This window comes from Monodelphis domestica, chromosome 1, assembly GCF_027887165.1.
Source record: "Monodelphis domestica isolate mMonDom1 chromosome 1, mMonDom1.pri, whole genome shotgun sequence".
NCBI lineage: Eukaryota > Metazoa > Chordata > Mammalia > Didelphimorphia > Didelphidae > Monodelphis > Monodelphis domestica.
Window position 1 is genome coordinate 320,226,348 of NC_077227.1, and position 19,947 is coordinate 320,246,294.

Genomic DNA, 19,947 nt, shown 5'->3' on the forward strand with positions numbered 1-19,947 from the left:
AACCAAGGTGATGGTTATGTGAGTAAAGAGAAATGAGTAGCTGTGGGCCTTGTGGTGGTAGAAACTCCTTTCCCGAGGGGTCCAGTCTCTAGTTCACAGTATTCCTCTCTACCCCAAGTCTTAGCCAGATACTAGATAATTTCAACACAAATACTGATGCTCCCTCAAACACACCCTCCTGATTCCTCAATCTCCTCAACTTCCATGACCTACTTCTCTAGTCTACCTCAGCGAGGGTCAGACTAGATCTTGCAGTCACTTACAAGTGTTTAACATGTTGAATAATCATCAAAAGGTCCCAAATCTCTTTGTCACACTCTAACCTCCTATCATTCCATAACACCCTATAATTCGTTCTTACCAGGACCTCCAAACCTTTTGTTCTTAAATATTCTTTCAGACAATCACTTTTAATATAATTTGACTTTCTTCTCTACCTAATGTTAACCTCAGTTAATCAGTTCAATTCTATATTGTCTTCTATTAATGCACACACTTGGCCAAACCCCAATCACTTTTTCACAATCCATCTTATCTATTCACTCATATGACTGAACAAAGCTGAGAGCAATAATGCAATTGAACCAAATGGGCCCATTTCAAAATTATGGTATCTAATCTCAACTGGGCCCCCACTGTATCAAAACCATCAGTGTACTCCTCATTAATTGCTTCTCTATCATACTCTTCCATAGAAACTATTCCAAACATCTCTCCTTTTTAATTTTCTGCCTATTCCCTCTTAGCTGAGGACATACTTCATACTTAGCTGAGAAAATTGAAACCATTTGCCATCAAATTCTTTGCTCTTTCAAAATTCCTAACACCATCCCTCAATTGTAGTCATGTTTGATGAAATGTCAATCCTACTCCTTAAATGGCCAGTGCATATACACATAATAGAATATAGTACCAGGAACATAGTAGGCACTTAAAAATATTTATTGATTGATTGATCCCCTCACTTTCTCTGTGGATTACTCTTACTATCTATCACTCTTTAATGTTGAATCTCTCCTTATTTATTGGTTCCTTTTCTGCTTTCTACAAATACTTTCAATCTCTTACCCTATGCTTCTCCTCCACAGCCAAATTTTTTGAAAAAGCTGTCTATTCTTATTGTCTCCATTTCTCTTCTCACTTCCTTTTGAAACCTCTGCAAGATTTTTCATTCCTCATCATTCTAGTGGAACATTGATCTCTTTATTAATGATCTCTTTGTTTAGCAATTGATTCTTAATTGCCAAATATGACAGCTTTTCTTAGACCTCATGCTTTTAGACTTCCTTTGCATTTGATACTGCTGACAATCTTCACCCTGTACAAGTCTCAATTTACTGAATTTTCATGACATTCTTCCTTTCTCAGTTCTCCTAGTTGACTTTTTTTTCTCTCATTCTCCTTTGCTGGTTTAGCATCTATATCAAGCACTCTATGGTCATCTGGCAAGGTTCTATCCCAGGTCCTATTCTTGTCTCTCTTTGTTTTGTGTATTATATCACTCAGTAACCTCATAAGTTCCCATGAGCTTAATTATATCAATCATTCCTAAATCTATATAACTAATCCTCATCTCTTTCCTGAGTTCAAAGGATACTTCAAACTTTCTGTTTGATATTTTGAACTGGGTGTTCCAAAAGCTTCTCAAACTCAAAATGTCAATATGTACAAGGTAGAAGCAAGCCAATCAATACTTTCCTTACTGTGTAAAGGAAGACTTCCTAAACAAGAGAACCAGGGACTGTCTTAAAAGACAGGAAAGATAAAATCCAGCAAAGTTGATCAGAGATGTTGAATGGCATATCTTAGAAAAAGGGATGTACCATAATTTAAGATGTTCTGAACTTGGAGTTAGGAGATGTAAGTTCAAAGCCTTGTTCTAACATTTGCTAGCTATTTATATTATCAAAGGTAAATCAGTTAATCTCCATTCAGTTTTTTTAAAATAAAGATGACCAAGTATATGCTACATACCTCAAAGTATCACTGTTAAGAAATTTAAAATTTAGCACATAGTGTTTAATAAATGCTTGTTGATTGATCATAAACCACAAAAGTTACAGAAATATATTTTTATTAATATAAGTTCTGTTTCCCATTTCTACATGAATAGACAGCTTATTTTTAATTAACTGTTAAGTCTCAAACTTCTTTATTTAAAATTTCAGTTAAAATTTTAGCATATCCATTCTCCTAGAGTCCTTAGGAACCAGTGGATATTCATAAAATATCTTTTGATGAGAAAGGCTTGTTCAGTGATGAAAAACAAAATCTTAGCCATTGATGCTAATCTGACATTGTACAGTAGGAAGAAACATGGATTGAGAAGTAAGGAGCTCAGGGTTCTAGTACTGATTCTGCCACTGACTTTCTCATCTATATAATGAAGGAAGAACAGGCTAGCTGATCAGTAAGGGCCCTTTAGAATCTCAAAGCTCTATGATTCTACCAGTTTGGCACTAAACTAATTAAAAGTAATGAATTCTCTCTCAAATTTTGGAAATAGGTGAGATATAAATAACAACCTGGCTTCAGTCTACTTTTTTAAGCTTACTACATGCTGTTATTTGCCTTCACAAACCACATTCCAGGCAAATAACATTCCATTTCCAGTCTCTGTGCTTTTGAAGACCAGGCCTGGAATGAATGCATTGATCATGAAGGCAATTTGTTAATACAAGGAGGGGCTGCAGATTGTGCCCACATTGATGAGATCATGGGCCATAGAAATAAGAAATAAGCATTTGTTATGTGGTATCCTTACTCTTGCCAAAAATGTTAGGACACTGGAGACAGATCCTTTCTGGTTTGGCCAGAAGTCATACTAGCTTGTGACTCCTTGGTTGCCTTGAGATATTTATTCTAACCTGGGGACTTTGTGGAAATGAGTTTATGGGACTCATGGAGCTGTCCTGCCCTCACAGCCTAAGGGGATACGAGCAACTAAGTCTCCCAAGCAAACATGACAACTGAGTGAGAACCCCAGGGAGCTTCTTCCAGCTGCCAGAGGTGAGAGGGTAGAATGACATGGGGGCAAGAGCTGTAGCTGAAGTCTGTGGAGCTGAACAAGCAATGGAAGGGAGAGAAGGGATGCAGGGAAAAGGCCACCCTTCCCTAATCATGGAAGCTAAAGGCAGACTCTACTTTGCTGAACCTATCCAGAGGGCAGATCCAAAACAGTGATTCCTATCTTTTTCTTGTTCCCATTTACCTCCTTTTCTTTTCTGGGAATGTAGGTACCTACACAATTCATCTCTTTTTTCTAAAAATTTATTTATATTCCTACTTTGCCTTTTAAGCCAGTTTGAGATGATAAATGTATCACTACACATATGCAGTATAGAGTCAAAAAGGAAGCACCAAAAAAGGAAGAAAATTATTTTATTACTGGTATGTATTTTAGCACAGAAATTTTCTGGCTAGAGCAGGGCTTCAGATGTGAAGAAAGAGAATTATTGATTAACTTTTTATAACCTCCCAGGGCAGAGAGAGAAGATGACTTAATTTAGGACCTTTCTTTTTAGGCAGTAAGTAAGCATTTTGGCTGGCAAAGGCTACAGACTACCTTGCTGGAACAAGAGGTAGGGCAATGGCTACTTTTCTCCCTATTATTTCCTGAGGCCTGATTTGAAAGGAAAAATCACTCCATTAGACAAGAGAACAGCTAGAAGGAAAGTCGGGGGGGGGGGAGCTAAGGAAAAGCTAGATCTATACAATGGTGATGGCAAGAGAGGGTGACCACCTTCTCATAGGCAGAGCCAAGCAGCATACAATCATCATACTCCAGCTAGACAACCAAGTAAGCCAGGTACTATAAAAATAAATAAACACCTAGTTCTTTACCGATGGTATTCATAGGTTACAACACAGTTTCCCTATTCAGTGAGAAGTGAATCCATTTTACTGGCATGTTAGTAAAAAATGATCAGCTTTCCCAAGTTTCATTAATAGTTACATAAAAATGACTAACTAGAAATTTCCATAAGACTTTTGGGCAAAAATGGGATGAATGCATCCCATTCACTACAAGAGGGCCTTTCCCTATCTCCATAAAGAGCTTTCCCTTCACAATTTAGCACCTTATTTCTGTTCTAAGTTTTTAGTTAGGTAGAAATCCTTAAGGGAATGGAGGGAAAAATCTATGGGATAATTAGAGGCATTTTAAGAGTATTTCTTTTAAGCAGTAGCACTACTTCTTATGAAGCAATGGCAGCTGGTTAGCTATTGCGCTATCATCCAACTTATATATATATGCCCACTCTAACAAAGTTACGTTGCCTTTTTGGTGGCTGAGTTTCAAAACTTCATTGCCTGGGAAATGTATATTGCCTTTTAATGTTTCAGAATACCTCTTAGGTGATTGCTGATGAACAGAATCTGGCACATTTGAAGCCAAAATAGAAATTAATTATCACCCAATCACAAAATCATTTCAAGAGGCAATATTCCACTCACATGAGAAAAGCAAATGAAAAGATAGTTATTATAGTCCTCATAAAAGTAATATTCCAGGGATAGTTTGCTAAATAAAAAAGAATGTCCCAACTTATTCAAATAAAGGCAAAACCTAGAGAAGTTAATAGTCACCAGGATAGGTGAATCCATAAAAAGGAAAAAAGAAGTATTTTTGAGGTTTATATAGAATCCTAAAAATCCTAAAAAAAATTGGGAGAGTTGTATCTTTGATTTAACTATTCTGTATTAGCAAAGAAGACTTTAAAGAAAAAATACTCTTATATCCTTAATCTAAAATAATCTAAGATGAATTCAACAAAATTTATTTTACATTTCTAATTTCTAGCTAAATAAAACAGGTTGGTATAATTTACAAAATTCTTCAGCTTGAGAACAGGAGAAAAACATTCAAAACATGAAATGCCTATTTAGAATTGTGCTGAAAGGGCTATAAAATGGCAATGAACAACTTTAGCAAAGTTGTAAGATATAAAATAAACTCACATAAAACATCAGCATTTCTATATATTACCAACAAAGTGCTGTAGGAAGAGACAGAAAGAGAAATTCCATTTAAAATAATTACAGACAATATAAAATACTTAGGAGTCTACCTACCAAGACAAACCTAGGAACCATATGAACATAATTACAAAATAGTCTTCATTATACAAATAAAGGCAAATCTAAACGATTAGAGAAATATAGCTCATAGGTAGGCTAAACCAATATAATAAAATAAAAATGACAATACTACCTAAATTGCTTTACATATTCAGTTCCATACCAATCAAACTACCAAAAAAATTATTTTATGGAGCTAGGAAAAATAATAGCAAAATTCATTTGGAAAAACAAAAAGTCAACAATATCAAGAGAACCAATGAAAGTACCAGATTTAAAATTACATTACAAAGCAGCAATCATGAAAACAATCTGGTACTAACTAAGAAATATAATGGTGGCTCAGTGGAATAAATTAGGTACTAAATACACAGTAGTAAATGATCACAGTAATCAATCTAATGTTTGATAAACCCAAAGATCAGAGTTTTAGGGACAAGAACTCAAGGGAAAATTAGAAAGCAATTTAGCAGAAATTAAAGACAGACCAACACCTCAAACCATATACCAATAGAAGGTCAAAATGGATATACAATTTATATATAAAAGGTGAGATCATAAGCAAATTAGGGAAGCATGGAAAATTTTGCCCATCAGATCTATGGACAAGGGGTCAAATAATATTCTGACCAAATAAGACAGAGGATATCAGAAATTAAAATGTATAATTGTGATTATGTGAAATTTAAAAACTTTTGCATAAACAAAACAATGTTGCCAAGATTAGAAGGAAATCCGGAAACTGTAAAAAAGTTTTTTGTTGTAAGTTTCTTTGTTTAAGATCTCATTTCTCAAATATGTAGGGAACTAAGTCCAATTTATAAAAATACAAGTCATTGCCCAATTGATAAATGGTCAAAGGACATGAACAGGCAGTTTTTCAAAAGAAGAAATTAAAGCATCTATAGTTTATATTTTTTTATATATAGCTATATATTCTATAGTCAGGTGGCACAGTGGATAAAGCACTAGGCTTGGAATCTTTTTAAAAATATTCATCATCTTTCTGAGTTCAAATCTGGCCTCAGACACTAAATGTGTGACCCTCAACACATTATTTAACTCTGTTTGCCCAAGTTCCTTAAATGTAAAATGGGCTGGAGAAGAAAAGAGAAAACTACCCCAGGATCTTTGTCAAGAAAACCCCAAATAGGGTCACAAAAGTTAGAAATGACTGAAATAACTGAACAACATCAGCAACATAGTCCTTTGAAAAAATGCTATTACTACTGATTAGAGAAATGCAAATTAAAACAACTCTGAGATACTACTTCATACATATCAGATTGACTAACATGACAGAAAAGGAAAATGAAAAAATGTTGGAAGATATATAGAAAGGTTGTGAACTGATTCAATTATTCTGATAATAATTTCAAACTATGTCCAAAGGACTATAAAATGGTACATACCTTTTGATCCAGGAATACCACTACTAGGTCTATCAAAGAGATCAAAGAAAAAGGCAAAGGATCTATATGGTCAAAAATATTTATAGTAACTCCTTTTGTGGTGGCAAAAATTGGAAATTGAGGGGATGTCCATCCACTGGAGAGTGGCTTAACAAGTTGTGGTATATGATAGTGAAGGAATACTACTGAACTTTAAAAAATGCTAAGCAGAATGGTTTCAGAAAAATCTAGAAAGATGTGAGATTTAAAATGGTTGAGGTCTTAAACTGTAGTGATTAAAATAATGGAAGATATAAATTGTGATAGATATAAGAGAGGGTGAGTAAATTTGACCGCAGAAATGTTTCACTACAGTGTCTTGGGTTTTAAAATCAAATATAAGGTGGTCGCCAGGGAAATATTCCCAATTATTCAAATACCCAAGTCAATTGGGTTTTATAGAGATTTTAATTAACAATACAATGAGTAATCAAAGAAAGAGAGAGAGAGTAAGAAAGGAATAAGTATGAAGGGCCTCAAGCCAATATGGCCTAGACCTGAGTCTTAAAAAGAGAAATCAGTCAGTTTTTTATAACTCACCATAAGATCTGTCTAAGTAAGGATTTCTAATGACACCAAGCCAGCAGCATCTCAGCTGCTTTCACCAGCTCCCTCCTCCATCTGAATGTTTCAGAATCAGTCTCCTCAGAATGAGTCTCTCCAATCTGAATATTTCAGAATCACTTCCCAGCTCTTCCCTGAGCTCTTATTTTTAAGGGCAAAATCTTTTCTGTCACCTCCTCTAAGTCCTTACATCTACCAATCACTGTAGATGTTTCTAAAGGACCGCCCATTTTGAATTCACAGCTGAGTAGTTTTAATCTCTTTAGTAAGTCAGGAAAAAAATGCTGCTGTGTCGACAAATTTCATTAGAAAAAACCTCTGAATAAGTTATCACCCTTTTAGGTTTAAGTAGTTTACAAGTTTCCCCACCTTTATAGGTACTTAGTATCCCACTGTATCAATTCCAAAACAGTCATGACTCAGAGAACTTCTTTTCCCTTCCATAAGCATGGATCAAAGTACTTTCATTGTTTAGCAAGCCGTTTTCTGTCCTAAAGCAGTCTTAAGTAGGGTGGAGCAGGGACACTCCAATAGCTAGGAGCCCCCACACTCAAGTAGAGTTCTCACCATCTGCTAGGGAATTTTTTTAAGTAGAAGATTTCCCAATGGGGGAAACCCCTAACATTCATAAGTCTGAGAAATTTTGAGGTTTACAGATGCATATGAACTGATGCAAAGTAAAGTGAACAGGACCAGGAGAATATTATATACAGCAATGTTGTATGATAATCAACTGTGAATGACTTAGCTATTCTGATCAAGAAAATGATCCAAGACAATTCTGAAGGACTAATGAAAAATGCTATTTACCTCCAGAAAGAGAACTAATGGAGTCAGTGCAGATTGAAGTATAATTTTTCACTTTTATCTTCCTTGCCTTTTTTTATAACATGGATGTATGATTTCACATGTATAACTGATATCACATTTCTTGTCTTCTTAACAAATGGGGGAAGGTTGGGAGAGAGAAAGAGAATTCAGCACTCAAAATTCTAAAAAGAATGTTAAAAATAAATCATTTTTAAAGAAAAAATTTAAAAAGCAAAAAAATTCAATTATAGCACTGATCTAAGTACTGGAGAGGATACAAAGTTTAGATAATTCAACAAACATTTTAAGTACTTATTATTAAACATATACATGTAAGGCACTATGGTAACACTAAGGATACAAAGGCAAAAATTAGAGTCCATGTCCTTAAAGAGCCTATATTTCATTGGGTGAGGAGAAGGACATAATATGTGTATAAGTAAATGCAAATATGAAGCATATATATATATATATGAATGTTAATATTTGAGCAAGGTTGGGGGAAATTTTTGTGGGAAAGTTTATATAGGAATTGGCACCAGACATTTCCTATATGGGGAACCACTTGTTAAAGGGCACAAAGGAAGAAGATGGAATGTCAGCTGATAAGCCAATGAGACTAATGAGGAATACATAAAGGGGGGTAATAACAAGCAAGACTCCAAAAGATCAGAATGTAGAGGGCTTTAAGCATGTTATCCTAGAGATAAGAGGTAGCCAAAGTTTGATTAGGAGGTAATGTGGTCAGATCTATCCTTTGGGAATAGCAATTTGGCAGCCATGAGGCAGACGGGATTGAAGACAGAAAATGTGTAGGTAGAAAGATAAGTTAGGATAGAGAGAGAAGGGGTAGTATGAGAGAGATGTTGTGGAAGTAGGACCAACAGGATTCGGCAAGAGACTGGGTATGAGGAGTGAGAGACAAAGGTCAAGGATGAATCCAAGACTGAGAACTGAGGATCATGTTGTCCTTAAGACATTTATCACAGTGTTCCATCTGCTGGGCAAAGGGCTGAGAATACAAGTACAAAGACAAAGAAAGACAGTTCCTGCTTGAAAACATGTAAAAGAAAAGGCTGGGAGAGATGGGGTGGGCAGAGGTGAGGCAGTGGAGAACCAGGGAGAGTCAGGAGCAGAGTTCAGAGATGAGCAAAGGGGTTGAACATGGCTGGCCTGACTACTTTCCTTAAAAAGGATGCTCAGAAAGGAACTGACTCAGGAACCACAGGGACAAAAGAGTCTTCTAAGGTGATTAGTTATTTTGGAGGAGCAATGGATTTCTGGGAAAATATAATAAATTCCATCACCCCTACTCCTCCATTCCCCTCCCAGCTATGCTTCTGCTTCTCCCTAACTACAACATCTCTCTTCTACCATTAGTGAATTTCTTCCAAGAGCCTCCAAATGGGGCCAGGCTGGCCACACTTCATTCTCTTTACAGCATGTTTAGTTCTCAAACAAAGTCCCCAAGACCCTAAAGATTGTGTCCCATAGGCCCCTAAAGAGGTTAATTCCCCTCCTACCCACTGCCTTTCAGCTTCCTTTTATGTATTATTTTCTCTCATTAGAATATAAGCTCCTTGTGGGCAGTCTCTCTCTCTTTATCTCTTTTGTATTTGTGTCCATAGAGCTTAGCACAGTGCCTGGCATTTAATATGTGTTTAATAAATGCCAATTATCTATCTGTCTGCCCTAATTAAATATGGGAGGGGAAACTATCACACAAACACAAAAAGAAATGTTATATGACATTCTATAAGTACTGTGCATTTTTAAAAATCTTATAATAGGACATCAACTCAATCTTAACAGCCCAAACAAAACCTTTAGTTTTGTTCTTGAAAAGAATAACACAATACATAGGATGAGGCATTGTAACCAATTTGGAAATAAATAGAAGGAAAAATAGGATTTTCAATCTCTTTCAAAGATTCAAAAAGATACATAACAGATTGGTGCATCATCTTAATACTTGGTGTAAAGTCATGGAAAGAGGAATACTTATTGAAATAAGTATGTCCATGATATTACTCTAAGATGTGCCCAGACAAAATCAACTCAGAAAAAACTCACTATCCAGCAGAAGATAAGGACCTCAGTATTCCTTCAGGAAAAATAATAACTGATAGAAGAACCACGTTTTTAATCACATATGAAATGGTGCCTTGTGCTCATTAGGCACACAAGAAATATTTTTTAATTTAAATTAACTTATAACATTATTTCTTGGTTACAAGAATCATATTATTTCCCTCCCTCCTCTGCCCCCACTCTTCCCATAGCTGATGCGATTTCACTGGGTATTACATGTGTCCTTGATCAAAACCTATTTCCATGATGTTGATGTTTGCACTAGGATGTTCATTTAGAGTCTATATCCCCAATCATGTCCCCATTGACCCATGTATTCAAGCAGTTGTTTTTCTTCGGTGTTTCTATTCCCACAGTTTTTCCTCTGGATGTGGATAGTGTTCTTTCTATAAAGTTCCTCAGAATTTACCTGGATCATTTCATTGCTGCTAGTAGAGAAGTCCATTACATTTCATTGTACCACAGTGTATTAGTCTCTGTGTACAATGTTCTCCTGGTTCTGCTCTTCTCACTCTACATCACTTCCTGGAGGTTGTTCCAGTCTCCATGGAATTCCTCCACTTTATTATTCCTTTGAGCACAATAGTATTCCATCACCAACATATACCACAATTTGTTCAGCCATTCCCCAATTGATGGGCATCCCCTCGTTTTCAAATTTTTGGCCACCACTAAGAGTGCAACTATATATATACATATATTCTTGTACAAGTCTTTTTCCTTATTATCTCTTTGGGGGACAAACCCAGCAGGCACACAAGAAATATTAACAGTGAGAAATTTAGACAAATTTTTAACTAATTTTTATATTTATTCATTGGATTTTGATGTCAGCAAAACTTGTTTATCCAAGTTCAATTGTAAAGCTCTACACACATTTTAATAACTGTTTTAATATAAAAATTAATAACAGAGAACAATAAAGAATTAGGAGGCAATGTAAAACAGCTTTGGGAAATGGTATCTTTAATTAAATGGAGAGTCAATAGGGAATATGGAAGAAATTTAGATGATTTCCATAATTTTTTCTAACTGCCTTTGGTCATTCTCTGATTCACTGTAAAAACAATTCAAGAGAAATTGTTTTCCTCTGCAACCAAACACCATCAATCCCCAGCCACTGTTATATGTGGATATACGTATTTGTTATACATGTAAAGATAATGTGGATTATTCTAACTTTTTGCAGTTCTATAAAACAAAAGAAACTTGAGAAGAAGCTCTGATGTCAGGATGCAAAGTTTTCCTAAGCCTTTGTGGTTCGCAATTCCAATCTGTGGAACTATCTAATCATGTAGCCTTCATGTAAATTGAAAATAATGATTCTTTAGTAGCTTTATTTCTATGGGAACCCAATAAAATGTTACATGATGGCCAGGAGTAGCAGTCTTAAGCTAACTATGCCAACACCACTGAAGCTTCCCAAAAAGTCTAACATAACATAAAAGTCTAACATCTAAACATAACTGAAATATATGGCAATATTTTTTAATTTAAAAATGACAAGTCTTTGCTTGGCTTTTGGAGAATATGAATTTAAGATTTAAAAAATGCTTTCTCTAAAATTCTAGGTTTCCCTGATTTGTGATGTCTTTTGATATAAATTACTGAAATAATGAAATGTATGTGTTTATTTGTACATAATATGACATATATTAAATAAGTCATAAGTTTTAAATGAGATAGAAGAGAGGTATTTTTAAGACATTTAAATTATCAGAGTTTTAAAATGTGATTTGGTGGAACTATTTAACTATTTACTACAATAAACCCCTTAAATTCAAACCTATGCTGACCAATACAGAATTTTGGAATTACTGTTTGAAAGCACATTTATTTTTAATGAAGTCAGACTCCGGATCACTTATCAATAATTAGAACTCACACTATATAGTTTTTTATAGCTTTCTAGCTATTGGACATCTGATTCTCCTGACAACTCCATGAAGAAATATATTGGTATTCTCATTTTACAGATGCCAAAAATGTTACTTGGAAAGGTGAAATGTCTAATTCCTCATACCATTACTAGTCTGTGGAAGAGCTGAGCAATGAACATAAAGATCCTTTTGAGATTTGGTCTTTGTTTCTAGCCACCAGTTCAAAGCTGCCTCACTATGTTACAGTTGTCTTCTATCGAGTCATACTAGCTAAAAAAAGCATGCTTGATGTATAAGTCAGGATATATGTAAATATTCACTTCTACCCCTTCAGATAAGGTGACTATTGACAGTTGAAATGGGTAATGTAATGATTAGGCCCCAAACATAATTTCTGGTATGTTTCTTTTCATATAACTTTTCTTTTGCAATGTATTTTGTGAGTCTCTATAAAACTTAGGCAACATAGGCACTGATAGTCAAATACTTCTATATTAAGGAAGGACACAGGAGAGGACCCTGAACATCGTGCTGGGAAATAAGGTTCAGGATGAAGAAATTGAAGTTTAAAGACTGATAGACAACTGAGAGAGGGCAAGTGAGAGGCACAGGGTGTTTATAAACAGGTTGAAGCATATTATTAACAATTGCTTGCTTGCAAAGAGGCTAATTATACATGAAATGAATGATTATTAAGGAGTTGGACCATTGCATAGTGAAAACAAAGGCTAAGAGAGCAGATTTAACTGCATATTTAAAAAAGCTAAGAAGGCCTTCTAATGCAAGGGAAAACTAGAAGAGTAAGTCCAGAGACTACATGAGAACAGCAAGCATATTTAATGAAAAACACAGATCTGGAGTCACAAATAAGACCAAGAAAAAGGGAAAGAATACTATTTCTTCAGTTCTATGTAGTTGATTAAGTATTTTGTAGACATGTTTTCCTTCTGTTGCCAACATATGACAACACTAAGAAGTATTTTTGTACTTTACTTCAATCTGCAACTTGGCTGGAAATTAGAAACTGAAAACAAAAGTGCATCTGCTGACCAAAGGATGTTCCAAGAACTGGAAATCCCGGGGAAAACCAAAAAAGGGAACAATCAAATAAACAAAACAAATGCTGCTGTCAACACGAAAGTGTTACTGAATATGCTTGTGATTGTATGCAGAAATGCAGTCTGAGAGGCCAATGGGGATGTGAAGAGGCCAAAGGATCAGAATAAACAGGAGGAGGAAGCAGAATTACACAGGTGTGTCTTCCCCTTAAGAAAAGTCTCAATGTGGAAAACTACATTTATAGAAATAAATTAGAGTTGATTCTCAATCATTCTAATTATTTCCACTGAGAAGGAACCTTTAGCCTGTGCAAATGGAAGCAGTCAGGTTTTTTTAATCAAACAGATCAACAAAGAGAAATAAGAGTTTACATGTGCAGAGCACTTTACAATTAAAAAGAACTTTCTTGTTTTATCATATTTAATTCTCACAATGCTTGGAGGAAATAGCATTACTTTTTCCATAAAGCCAATGTGTGGAAATGATTATTGCCCTCAAATATTTGAAGGACCCTCCTGAGGAAGAGGGATTAGGCTGAGCTACTTGCCCCCAGAGGACATCACTAGAGATAATGAATAGAAAGAACTATTAGATGGAGGTTTCAGTTTTATATACAAAAAAAAATTTCCCAAATGATAGCTGTCCAAAAAGGGAATGAATTGTCTGGAATGTAGTGAGATACCAGTCTCTATAACTCATCAAGTGGATGCTAGAAAAAAATGGGGGATACCATGGAGGAGTAATACTGTTTAGGACAGATTGAACTAGATGACCTCTAAAATTCCTTCCACTTCTGAATCTAAGAATCCAGGAAACTGAGCCTCAGATCATTCAAATGACTCACTCAGTACAACATACAATAACTAGTAAAGGGCAGAGCTACAATTCAAATCCATTTTTGGATCCTAAATCCAGTGTGTCCTCTATTTTGTCATGTCCCCTCCATAAAAACCCTGTCAGCTACTCAGTGCCTTATCTTAAAACAGTAAGCAACAACAAATATCTTTATGCGATTAAAGGACATATAGACTAAAAAGTTAACTATTATTTATATATGGATATGGATATATGTGTGTATGGATATATATTTTTTGATTTAAAAAAAAAGCAGCCAAGAGGTTCAGAATGTATCCAGGAAACTTTTGATTAATAGGTTTAGGATTATTAAAAAGACTTCATTCATTTGTCTATCCACTCATTACCAACATGAATTATGAGCCTAGGGCCTTCCCTAGAAGGGAAAGGCAAGTTTAGAGCAATAGTTCCCAGGCACAGCAAAGCAGATATATTGGGCACTTCAAGAGTCATTCAGTCCATCCTGCACCTGAAAAATAACATTTTCCACTACGATTTTCCATAAGACAGAATTCAAAGATCATGGCATCAATTAATATTTCCGAATTCAATTTTGACACTGTCCAGAGGAGGAAACAGGCTAATTCAACCTATCTAGGCTCTTTCAGAGAGTTCACCTGCCTAACAAAAGCTGGCCAGTGCCCCAGGTCTCTAGTAGGAGCCCAACACTGACAGAATGCACTTTCTAATGTTGTATTGGTTCTTCTTTCCACCACTTCATAGGATATCAAAATCGGCAATTTAGAATTGGAAGAAGGGACTAAAGGCCATCGAGTTCAACTTTCTCCTTTTACAGGGAAGGAAACTGAGGCTCAAGAGGGTTAAATGATTTGTCTAAGGTCACATAATAAATATCAGAGGCACCAATATATGTGTTGTTGTTCAGTTGTTTAGCCATGTCTGTGTAGGTTGTTTTTTTTTGGGGGGGGGTTGGCAAAAATACTGAAATAGTTTACTATTTCCTTCTCTAGTGGATTAAGGTAAACAGGTTAAGTAACTTTCTCAGAGTCACACAGCTAGTGAGGATCTAAGATCAGATTTAAACTCAGATTTTCCTAACTCTAGGCCCAGGACTCCATCCACTGAGCCACCTAGCTGCCTCAAAGTATTTGTATTTCATGAAAACAAAATAAGAAAACCAAAGGATTTTACTTTATGGCACTTTTTTAGTAATTTATTTATTCTATGAAATTAGATATGCTATAACTTTCAGGGCTCATCATTGTACTCATAGAGTATGGTTGAAAAAGAATACTGAGATATAAAGAGAACTGGTTTGTAATCCTGGTTCAAATGTGTGAATTAGGACTCTCATAAGTCTCTCTGGGCTTCAGTTTCCTCATCTATAAAATGCCAAAATTCAAATTAATTTTATAAACATGTATTAAGTGCCTGTTCTGTGTATGAGACTGTCTTTTATATAGAGGATATAAAAATGAAAGAAAAAATTATACATTGTCATATTTTTGATTGCAGGAACCAAGAAAGGGAGAAATAAGACATATAATAAACAACTATAATAAAAGTTAGAATATGATTAATGAAAGGAGGAATCAGATAGAGTAGCCTAATAAACTTAAAAAAGGAAGACTCATGGCTACTAGGATGGAAAAGAGAATGAAAGAATGCTTCAGGAAGAGGTAGCAGTTGAGTAACTACTTCCCACTCCAAAATGATGTGGTTCTACAATTTCGAGGAGAATTCTACAGCTGGATAAAAAGCAAAATCTTATGATTAAATGTATAGAAACTTCTTTTTAAAGATTTTTAAAATTTTTTTTTTTTTAAACCCTTACCTTCCGTCTTGGAGTCAATACGGTGTATTGGCTCCAAGGCAGAAGAGTGGTAAGGGCTAGGCAATGGGGGTCAAGTGACTTGCCCAGGGTCACACAGCTAGGAAGTGGCTGAGGCCAGATTTGAACCTAGGACCTCCCGTCTCTAGGCCTGGCTCTCAATCCACTGAGCTACCCAGCTGCCCCCAGATTTTTAAAATTTTGCTTGCTTTACACATGTAATTTTCTAATACATCAAATACAAGTATACATTTTTACATATAACCTGATTTTGATTCAAAGGCATAATTTTAGAGTTTTAAAACCTATTGCAGATTCATTTGAATACTCAAACCTAAAATTCAAGTTTTTTTGTACATTTCAGGTACAAAGTATCATTTAAACATCAAGAATAGAAATTAGATTAGTGACTTATGGCTTATGACAATATTTTCAAATTGTAATAGAATATTCCAGATACTGCAATACTAACTAGAATGCATAAAGAGTGACAAATTATTTTCCTTTTCAAACTTTTGGAGAGACTATGTTAAGAAGGAAACATTTCAGTAAATTAAAGGTATCACTGTGCTCCTAAGGCAAGTCTTTATCTCCATGTAGTTCTTCCTGCTTATTTCAACAGGTGGTCTGATCCTGTTGGAATGATGTCAGGTCAAGACAATTCAGATTTTGTTAATGACAAGGAAAAAAAGAGAAAGTAACCTCTATGGCTTTAATTCTATAACCTTGAAATATCATTGTATTTTTGGCATATAATATCTAAACAAAACAACATTTCTGAAGGGAATGCAATGGAAAGAACTGGATTTCAAGCCAGAGATCCTGGATTATAATGTTGACACAGTTGTTTATAAGTGATTCTGTGCAAATTCTTTAACATCTCTGGGGTAGGTTTCTTCATTGGTAAAATGGGGGCAGAGGGAATCTAGATGGCCTATAAAGTTACTTCCAGCTCTAACTCTATGAAGGAATGTAAAATTAAAAATAAAAACAGAAACAAATATATAATAGGCACTCAAATACTTCTTGGGAGTTTCTAAAGCTAAAAAGTAAAAAAAAATTCATTATAATTTTGAGGATAACTTCATCTTTACTTCTTAGTAAAGCAAATTAGTAATATCAGTATGTGACATAATTGAAAGTTTCCTATTGGCATACCTGTAAGTCATATGCAGGCGAGGGACAGCTAAGCCTGAGCAGGGAGTAAGACTTCAATAAAGGTTCTCAGTGAAGGAGTTTCAGCTTTAGCTTTCTTCAAACAATGTGGGGTTGTCCCTTAGCTAAAAAGCAAGTAAATTCCATATTAGTGTCTTGTCTGGAAAGTCTTAAAACCTTACAAAATTAACTTTCATAAATGGAAACCTAGAATCACATGATCCTTCACAGTATGATAACACTGAGTTAGACCCAGAAACTGAAGGGATTTGAGAGATCAAATAAATAGTACAACCCCCTCAATTTACAGATAAGGAAAAATGATACCCAAAGAAGGTAAGTAACCAGCTCAAAGGTTACCACATAGAGAGTAGGTAGAAAACACCATTCAAACCCAGGTCCTTTGATGCCAATCTAATCATTTTAAAGTGTATCTATCACACTAAGGGAGGCATTGTGATATAAAGGAAAGAGGCTGTGGAGACAGCAGGGGACCATTTCTGTCACTGACTATCCTGGGTGATCTTAGACAGGTCACTTATACACTAATCTTATAAATTAAGGAGAGTGAATTAGAGGATCTCTAAAGTTCTCTCCATCTATAACTCTATGATCCTATGACTCCATTCCCTGATAATGATCAAGAAAAAAAATGAATCCTAGAGCATGAAGGTGCCAAAGAGAACATCTAGTTCAATCTTCTGATGTTACAAGAAGAGACACTATTTAAAATGAAATATTATCCTTCAAGTATTTATTATCACATACAATTAATAGTTCCATTTATGTATTAAGAAATAAGTAGGGTGCATTACAAAATGCAAGGGCTATAACTGGGGCATAAATGTTCCTTTTATATTATGTCTCATAATTTAAAAAAGAGCTATCTGCAGCAACTGCTACTATGTCAATTTATTGATTGGTAAAAGTAGGTACCCAACTCTCTGAGTACATTAGTTCAATTAAAAGCAAATCAACGAAGAAATTTCATTTCCTGAGTTTGCAGGGTCATAGTCCTACTGAAATTAGCCAGCTCATTTTGTAAGTACTCCCAACTTCCCACCTCAACTAATAATAAAGTTGTTGGTAAAGCATTTGGCAAGCATAATGAGTTCACTATTAACACCACAAAAGAATAAACAGCTTATATCCAAGACAGGACAACATATTTGTACCTATCTAGGCAAGATCTGAAACTTATGCTTCTTTTTGTTTGAAATTGCACTCATTGGAGCATCAGAAATAATGAAACTCAGTACCCTAGAGTTTAATAAACCTGTCTCCCAAAATAAATTACTTAGGAAGGACTCCCAATTTAATAAGAATTTTGAGGAAAACTAGAAAGCAGACTGGAAGAATTAGGCTCAAATCAATATCTTAAACCATATTCCATGACAAATTCAAAATGGATGCATGTCCTGAATATTAAAATTCATTCCATGAAAACTGGAAGAGAAGAAAATTATATACCTTTCACAACTAAGGGCAGATATTTTCTTAACCAAACAAAGTGATAGAAGCAATTAGAAAAGATAAAACTAAGAATATGAATTATATGAAATTGAAAAGCTTCTTCATGAAAAAGATTTAATACCTTTTAGGTTAAGAAAGAAAGGAATAAAATGGGGAAAATGTCTTTCTACCAAATTTCTCAGATAAAGATTTATTATCCAAAATATAAAGACAACTAACACATACAGAAACACACATATAAAAATAAGAGCCCCTATCCATTGGATAGAGGTAAGTGGTTGAAGAAGATAAACAGTTCTCAAAGAACGAATTGTAATCTAGTGAACATGAAAGAATGCTCTAAATCACTAGTAAGAGAAATATAAATTAAAATAATCCCAAGATTTCACCTCATACCCAAATTGGCAAAGATTACAATAGTAAATGGTGCTGGAAGCTGTGCAGAGATATAATGCTTTGTTGGTGGAGATGTGAAACAGTAAAATCTTTGGAAATTTTTTTGGAAAAGAATATATAATTATGCAAATAAAGTGACTAAAATGTCCACACCAAAGGTGGGGAAGGAGGGAGGTGTTCTATAAATGTGGAACATTGTGTATATTGTCAGATCAATGTATTTATTGATCAATTTTGCTGCTTTCCCCCCCTCTTCTTTAAAAAATTATTTGTTCTATATAATGGTCATTTGGGAGGAGATAAGGGAGAAGGAAATGGTTAAATTAGGGGATATAAGAACAAAAAAATTGTTAATAAAGATATTTTTAAAAATTAAAACAAACTGTACCCTTTGTATTACTGTTGACCTGAGAATTTGAACTTTCTCTAAAAAAGTAAGGAACTTTTATCAAATAAATACCAAGAGCATGGAAAGCATGATTTTTATTATTAAAAATGTGCACTTATAGTCATAATTATCTGTGAGGCCCCATCATCTCTGTTACTATAAATGAATTTTCCCCTTGTTTATGATAACACATTTCATCTTAGAGTCTAAGGTAATATTTTCCTAATTTTACTTCATAGAATTAAACTTTCAATAATATTAGACTCAACTGGAGAAATAATACTTCTTTTTAAAATTATATCTTGCATGAAGGAGGAGTCCTAAAACTCACAAAAGAAATGTGTTGTAGTATTTAAATGATACTTTCAATAAATCCCTGAAGTTCTAGAAAACTGTTAAAAATATTTCAGGCATATCCACTGCAATTTGAACAAGGAAACATAGTCCAAAGTGCATAGGATCTGGAATGAGAGAATTCCAAATCATCGTTAAGTCCTTGATTATAATTGGTGCCTCCATTCCCTCTCCTCTCATTTGATTCCAAACTGTCTTCAATAAGGCTCTGTCACTCAACTATAAATGTTCTCTCCGAGAAACCAATGATTTCTTGGTTGCCAAATCCAATGGTCTTTTCTCATCCTTATCCTTCTTGGCCTCTATGCAGCCTTTGACCCTGTTGCTTATTATCTTCTCTTAGATACTCTCTTTACTCTAGGTTTTCATGATACTGTTCTCTCCTTGTTCTCTTCCTATTTGTCTGTTAGATACCTTCTCAGTCTCCTTTCCTACATCTTCATTCAGATCCTGCCTAGTAACTTGGTAATTTGGTGTCCCCCAAATCTCTGTCTCAAGAACTTTTCTCTCTCTATGCATTGGTGCAACCTTTCTGGAAAAAAAATTTTTTTTAATTATGTGAGAAAAAGTTACTAACCTATTTATACTACTTGATCTAGT

At 34.8% G+C, this 19,947-nt stretch overlaps 1 protein-coding gene across 5 annotated transcripts in view; it reads right to left on the bottom strand.

Annotated features, from left to right (window-relative positions):
• The window catches only part of TRAF3 (TNF receptor associated factor 3), a 157,816-nt gene that overhangs the window by 54,394 nt on the left and 83,475 nt on the right, over positions 1–19,947 (bottom strand). For all 5 annotated transcript variants that reach the window (XM_056811222.1, XM_056811221.1, XM_056811223.1 and 2 more), the window contains one exon: positions 16,740–16,861. The gene's annotated coding sequence lies outside the window, so the exon portion shown is untranslated. The remainder of the gene's footprint in view (positions 1–16,739; positions 16,862–19,947) is intronic.